Consider the following 8,099-nt stretch of genomic DNA (forward strand, 5'->3'; position numbering starts at 1 on the left):
GGTGGAAAAAGTACTCACATTTTTTACTTTAGTAAAAGTATCAATACTGCAATGTATAAATACTGTTTTTACAAGTTAAAGTCCAGAATAAAAAAATTATTTAAAATGACAAAGTAGAAAGTACTGCAGAATAATGCAGAATGTCCCATTGAACAAGTTTTCAAATGTATAAAAATCTTTTGAAAATAGTGCATTATAATCTCAGTGAAACGGCACGTTATAACTACCACAACAAGTCAGGCACCTAGACAAGTGCTGTAAAGTATAATAAAGCATTATAAGTTATATGTTGTGATAAGGCCTTTATTTTTATTTTATTTTTTTACATTAACCACTTGAACCCTCGCATCCCTATTAGGGGGGAGGGGGGACATTAGCCGAAAATAGCAGATCTACAGACTTGTGAGCTTGTAGATTGGCTATTTTCGGCAAAGAGGTTTGGTGTACAGGGAAAACAGGGCGGATCAAGTACCGAGCCAAGGTCAAGTTTACAAAGTATTGAGGGTTTAAGTGGTTAAATGTCTGAAAACACACATTTAACATTAATCCAATATGTAGTGGGGGTCCCTGCTTCATCTATCTCTCTCAGCTAAGGGGTCCTTGGCCTGAAAAACATTGAAGACCCCTGCCCTATAGCATGACTTTGTGACCTTTAAGTAGAGTGATAACACTTTGTAAAGGTTCTTAGCAATTAAACCATAAGTGAAAGATAAAAAACATCACAATGATTATCCAAGCAATGTCAATATTTATTTTCAAAAATGGCACTTCAAATTTGCAATTTTGTCAAGTCAAGTAAAAAAACATATTTAGCAAACTACACAATCACACCACAAAATGTATTATCTAGTCATTTAACAAAATAAAACATTGAATCAAGAGCATTAAATGGAAAACAAATCTTGCCTATATTTTTACATTCTCTATCAATTAAATTACCACATCATTTAGCATCAAGAAATGAAATTTGTATCAGCATTAGCAAACAAAAAACCCCAACAGAATTAGTGCAAACAACAGCATTAGCATCGAACACAAATGATCACAATAACAAACAAAGTGAAGTTCAGCTCACCCTGCTAGAATTTTTGTTTTGTTTTATCCCTCTCTTTATGATGTCTTTATGATGCTGTTCTGAAAGCTGCTGCTTTTTTAGGCTCTTGCAGTGTCTATTTAAAAGTAAAAGCTCCTTGGTAAATTTCACCCTGACAGCACAGTATTATTACCGTAAATATTTCAAGAGTAAACTTATAGGCTACCCTAAAGGAAGAACACACAGAACAATAGTCTCATGTAGAGAGACAATCACAGATGGTGACATCTAATTCAATGCGGACTAGAACGGCGGACAAACCTCCGCCTAGGCTATTGCTTTGAAAACCAATCCTGAAACATTCGCAATATGAAGGACTGGCCACCTTAAAGTCTTTGCATTAGTTTTGCAAACATTTCTAGTCACCCGACCTATCGTTAGGCAGAGATCTCCAATCATCTGGCTACACAAAAAAGAAAAACGATAGCTAGCCAATTTAATATTAAATGGGCAGCAGCAAGGTACCATTAACCTTCTATGGTGCAGATTTGGTACAATGCACACAAAAAAAGAAATAACATAAATTAATTTAAGACAAGTCTAATAAAGGAAAACAAGCTGATAAATAATATTTGTGGGTTCTCTGCTGATTAGATGAAGTTTCAGTAATTTGACATCTCTTAGGCTTTCAGTGGTCTCCACGTGATAGCCAGTGTACATTCTACAAGGGGCAGACTGGCATTTTGCTCCAATGACTGCCATGGAATAAATATATATATATTTTGTATTAGTCAGGTAAGCACCATGGAAGACAGGGAAGCACCATAGATGACAGGGAAGCACCATAGGAAGCACCATAGATGACAGGGAAGCACTATAGGAAGCACCATAGATGACAGGGAAGCACCATAGGAAGCACCATAGATTACATTTTGCCAAATGTTCACCTAGAACAGGGGATACTAGGCAAATGTGATGTACAGTGGTCCTAAATATACTGTAGCTACCACTTGATGTCATACACACACACTGGTTCCAGATTCCAACAAAACTAATGGACTTTCCAGCAGGCAATATTCACAGGGTATTCACAGGGGAATAGTATATTCACCCTGAAGTCAATGGTCGGAACCTGTCCTATAGTATCACAGGCCTGTGTGGACTGAAGTACATACAAATGTATAAAGATTCTGGTTCATTTTGTATATATTGTTAGCACAGTCTGCTGAGAATCTCAACCCAACATTTTACTGCACATACTGTACATGTATGAGTGAGTGACAAATACATCTTCTTGAATCTTGTACCATACTTCGTTGACCAAGGTCCCCAAGCACTTCCTCCCCTCCTTTTTCCCTCTACACCAAATCTCTACAGCAAAAATAGCTCACCAACAAGCTCACAAGGCGTCGCAACGCGATGTGCCATGAGCTTGTGGGCATTGTGAGCTTGTACATCTGCTGTTTTAGCTGAATATTCGCCAAATGTTCACCTATTATGACATGGAGGATAGGTTTCAAGATAAATTACCTCCAGCTCTGACATGTACAGTAACACTTAACGTCTCTTCTAGTCATTAATAACGGCTACAACAATTAGCCGGTCTAATCCAAACTCATTGGGACTCTGAATACCTGCTGGATGGCACTGTCATCGTATCTGGAATGTTCTTGAGTAGACTCCTCCAGATGTGCACGTCATTGAGGGCCACACTCGTGCCTCCTCCTGTCATCGGGTGCCCCATGTTGTAGGCGTTTCCCAGGAGTAGGGCTCCTGGAAATGACACATTGTTGTTGCGGATCTACAAGTTTACAATGTGTCATGACTGGTGATGTCGAGACAGTAATGCATTACCATCACAGTCATCAGTAGTTCCTTTCTCATAACTTTGTGAAGCACCATTTAGTTTTAGACTTTAAAAAAGATATATTTGTAAAGAGGAATCATAATGCTTTGCACCTTCATAAAAATACTGCTGTATAACTGATACAGTAAAACAGTAAATCTAATCTCTGCTTAAAGGAGAATTTTGGACTAAGTTTTTCTTACCTTTTCTATGATGTTATGATATCTTAGGATGAATGGTACAGTAGAAAGTTTTCATAACTCCATCCCGGGTCCGCCACAGCTTAAAACGTGTGCGGATAGGCCTTGCGCTAGATCGCATATTTTAATAGCTTTTTTTATTTATTTATTTTTTAGATTTGACGTTCATAGTGACAGAACACTATGCAACAAAAAAAAATCTCGAGATTTCAATCTCGTCACATATTTTAAAGCTATTAAAATATGCTATTAAAATATGTGATCTAACGCAAGGCCTATCCGCGCACGTTTTAAGCTGTGGCGGACCAAATATGGAGTTATGAAATTTTTCTACTGTACCATTCATCCTAAGATATCATAACATCCTAGAAAAGGTAAGAAAAACTTAGTCCAAAATTCTCCTTTAACGGTGCTGTGTGCTGACTATTGTAACACTACACCGCCACAAAGCTGTTTTCAGTGCTTTCAAATTTGCATGTGTACCGTTCCTTAGAGAAACTTTCAGATCACAGTAGACTGGATATATACACTTCATTCTTCAACAATCTCTCTCTAGACTATTAAAGTTCAGATGCAGTGATCATGCAATACATTTTGTGTGTGTGCATATGTATAAACCATAGGTCTCCAAATGACATTCAGCAGTAATACCTGCCTGGCTTGTTGACAGTGAGGGTAGGAGGAGGCTAGCCGGCATAGAGCTGGGGCGATCATTTTGTAGTGCCACAATGAAGGGTTCTTTGATGATGGTAGAGGAAAAGATAATATATAGAGAGAGAAAGACAGAGAGAGAAAAAACACAGATGGGTAAACTATTCAGCTATTCAACACATAAATATGTTTCAGAGCATGCAGAGCAAAATGGCTTCTTTCATTTGGAAGTGTGAATTTATTGACGCATTAACATGACTGACTTCTGACATTTCCACAGGCCCTCTCGCAATGTTATAGGAGCACAGTGCTTTGATGTTGTGGCTGTGATCTATAAGATGAATGGCTGGACCAACTATGCACATCAATGCCTGTACACTCAATAGCAGAGCAGCATCATGATGTTACACCCCCGATTGCTCTACTCTTGTGCCATCTTATAGCTGAGCTAGGTAAAAAAAGATTTTTAATAAAACCCTGAATTACACCCTGGTGCAACATTGAGGATTTAGATACACTGAGGACTGTGTACAGCCTTCCCGTCTCTCCACTATGCTGTCTAATAAAGCTGAATGTACTGAATAGACTGACATTTATTATTATTATTTAGTGTTTTATGTTCTCTCAAGCACTTGACCATTCAAGTGTTTGAAAGAGAGAGAGAAAAAGAGAGAGACAGACATACAAAGCGAATGTTTTGAGGGCAGTGAAAACCTGACAGTTACATTTGAAATGTTACTGTCGTGTATTTGAGTCATTAAACTGCGTGTTATCAGGCCCGTTGATGGTAATAATATGGAGGAGAATAGAAGAGAAGACGTCAGGGTTTCCAAGTTTCCATGTTCATTTATTCATTCAAGTACAGCATCACCATAGAATCCAGGGCAGAGAGCCCTCTCCAGCAGCCCCCTCTGGGCACAACCATCATCCCAAACAAACATCTCACACTGTTCTTATAGTAGGCAATTTACTAAAGAAGCCATTCTAAATAGCCATATAAGGTGTGTTCTAAAGATAAAAGCAACACAATGGCCATTTGGCTCAGCTGTTACTAGATTGACAGCTGTTGCTGCGTTAGAATATAGCACATTCACCACTCATTCACCAGTCACACACACTCATGATTACTCTTCTGACTTTTTAGCAAGGTAACATTAGTATCATTTCTTAATATGTTTTGACTTGCACACTGTCCATATACCACACATCCCCCCACGAAATAATTAAACTTCTTTCGCAACCAGGTATATCGAATAAACAGTTTGCAAGAGAAAACATAAAAAACAACATTCTCCCATTTACACCCCCCATGACCAAAGACTGGAAGTTTAACAAAAGGACATTCAGCAGATTCAACACAAACAACACATGAGACAGAACAACTTAGATACAGGAATAGAAATTACACAATAGTCATACAGTGGTTTACATCAAATTTCAGAATAAAAATAAAATCTGTCCATATACCACATTACCTTTTGATTGACTGGTGATAAAAAACATAATGGACACAGGGGATTAATAAGGGATTACAGATACATTTGAATGACAAATATTTTCCAAATGCGCACACATGATGCAATGATGGCTATTTTGCAATTGTTACCTCATAGGTACCACTGTCTGGCTGTCTAGTTGAGGCTGTATCAACTAGCCTATAGCTTTGACTTGTATACGTTTTTCTGTCTTCCTCACATAACAGCCTTGCTTTTTCTTCATGTGCTTTAAAATATGCCAATAAATATACAACATTGGTGGAGTAGTTGTAGCTGCTTAGTGTGGGCGGGGGGGGGGTGTCCACCAATAACTAAACAATAACAATGTACCTGTACCTCGCTGCTCCATCTTCTGCAGACTGCTCTTCACCGTGGACCAGAAGAACGTCTCCACACACTTCTGCTTGGTCAGGAAGGCCTTACTGATGTCAGCTACAGCACAGATACCCAGCTTATAGTCATCTGAAATTGAAATATAGAAAACATGAGATGTGTGACACTGCAGAGACACCTTACCTTATTTTGTTCATCACATCTCCTTTGCAAATGAATAGATAGATTAGAAATGAGAAATTCACAAGTTGATTAAGACAACATAGAACAACATGTTGAATGTTTCCTGTAACTCCTAATTAACCACATGAACCCCATAGCGTCCTTGTTCTTGTAATTGGGCAAAAAAACGGTTAGCATTCAGCCAGAAAATAGCCAATGTGCAAGCTCATAACACGTCGCATTGCAACGTGTTGTGAGCTTGTAGATCGGCTATTTTCTGCTAAGAGATTTGGTGCAGAAGGGGAAAGCGTAGCTACCACATTAACAAAGTAGACATCCCTCTCTGGGACAGACAGACAGACAGACAGACAGACAGACAGACATCTCATACAGGCATAAAAAAACAAAGCAGTTAGCAAACAAAACACAACACAAGAAGGCAACAACAACAACAACAACAATGATATAGCATGTCTAAGGTTGAAAGCATCAAACAGATAGTAAGACAGCTACTCATAATAATATCTCTCTTGTCCAAGTCCTTCAGGGGTTTGGATGACAAGTCTTTACTTTGGGCTTATTGAGCGTGTCCTCTGTACCATGCTCTGTACCATGCTCTGTAAACTGTAAACTACACTACTACACTGCAACACAACTCTACACAGCAACACAGAAGCCTAGACTAGAGCATCATAACAAAGCAGTCACATTGTGACTTCTTTGTTATGATGCTCTATGGAGAAACTAGGTGTTGTGACTGTCACAACACCTCTGTACCATGCTCTGTAAACAACATTACATTAGGATTCAATTAACAAGTATAGAACACAACATTACTACACATCATAAAACAAACTACACTACACTACACTACAACACAACTCTACACAACAACACAACACAGCCTAGACTAGAGCATAGTTTGCATAGTTTGCTTCACTGGATGCTGAATGTTCATGAACTACAACCAGACATTTTCAAAAATGTTCAAGAATAACGAAAATAGCCAATCTCTATCTCTGGTCCATAGCATTGGACCAGAGCAAGGTGATAATCTCGACAATCAAAACTTGTCATGTCACAACGTGATGTTACTTATGAGCTTATATGACTCATAACATGACAATGGTGGATTAAAAGATAATAATAAATAAAGACTTGACACAGACAAAGAGGATAAGCTTACCATACAGCAATATTGGTGAGTTTATCGTTGTTACAATCAGACTCACCCAATAATTAATTGCAGTCAGATTGTCATCTATAGTTTCATATCCATTTGAAGGTTGTGGCATTAAACGTGTATTTAGTAAAATATCTACACTTTTCCACACACTTCTGCTTGGTCAGGAAGGCCTTACTGATGTCAGCTACAGCACAGATACCCAGCTTATAGTCATCTGAAATTGAAATATAGAAAACATGAGATGTGTGACACTGCAGAGACACCTTACCTTATTTTGTTCATCACATCTCCTTTGCAAATGAATAGATAGATTAGAAATGAGAAATTCACAAGTTGATTAAGACAACATAGAACAACATGTTGAATGTTTCCTGTAACTCCTAATTAACCACATGAACCCCATAGCGTCCTTGTTCTTGTAATTGGGCAAAAAAACGGTTAGCATTCAGCCAGAAAATAGCCAATGTGCAAGCTCATAACACGTCGCATTGCAACGTGTTGTGAGCTTGTAGATCGGCTATTTTCTGCTAAGAGATTTGGTGCAGAAGGGGAAAGCGTAGCTACCACATTAACAAAGTAGACATCCCTCTCTGGGACAGACAGACAGACAGACAGACAGACAGACAGACAGACAGACAGACAGACAGACATCTCATACAGGCATAAAAAAACAAAGCAGTTAGCAAACAAAACACAACACAAGAAGGCAACAACAACAACAACAATGATATAGCATGTCTAAGGTTGAAAGCATCAAACAGATAGTAAGACAGCTACTCATAGTAATATCTCTCTTGTCCAAGTCCTTCAGGGGTTTGGATGACAAGTCTTTACTTTGGGCTTATTGAGCGTGTCCTCTGTACCATGCTCTGTACCATGCTCTGTAAACTACACTACTACACTGCAACACAACTCTACACAGCAACACAGAAGCCTAGACTAGAGCATCATAACAAAGCAGTCACATTGTGACTTCTTTGTTATGATGCTCTATGGAGAAACTAGGTGTTGTGACTGTCACAACACCTCTGTACCATGCTCTGTAAACAACATTACATTAGGATTCAATTAACAAGTATAGAACACAACATAACTACACATCATAAAACAAACTACACTACACTACACTACAACACAACTCTACACAACAACACAACACAGCCTAGACTAGAGCATAGTTTGCATAGTTTGC

General features: G+C 38.5%; 1 long non-coding RNA gene across 1 annotated transcript; it reads right to left on the reverse strand.

Annotated features, from left to right (window-relative positions):
• Positions 1-1,462: 1,462 nt before the first annotated feature.
• Positions 1,463-7,084, reverse strand: LOC308092031. The gene is made up of 4 exons (XR_013933766.1): positions 6,954-7,084; positions 5,557-5,688; positions 3,735-3,817; positions 1,463-2,806 (listed from the first exon to the last, which is right to left on the reverse strand). It is a non-coding gene; the product is annotated as an uncharacterized lncRNA (long non-coding RNA).
• Positions 7,085-8,099: the final 1,015 nt, after the last annotated feature.

The sequence above is a fragment of the Gymnoscopelus braueri genome, assembly GCF_963280865.1.
Source record: "Gymnoscopelus braueri genome assembly, chromosome: 9".
Lineage (NCBI taxonomy): Eukaryota > Metazoa > Chordata > Actinopteri > Myctophiformes > Myctophidae > Gymnoscopelus > Gymnoscopelus braueri.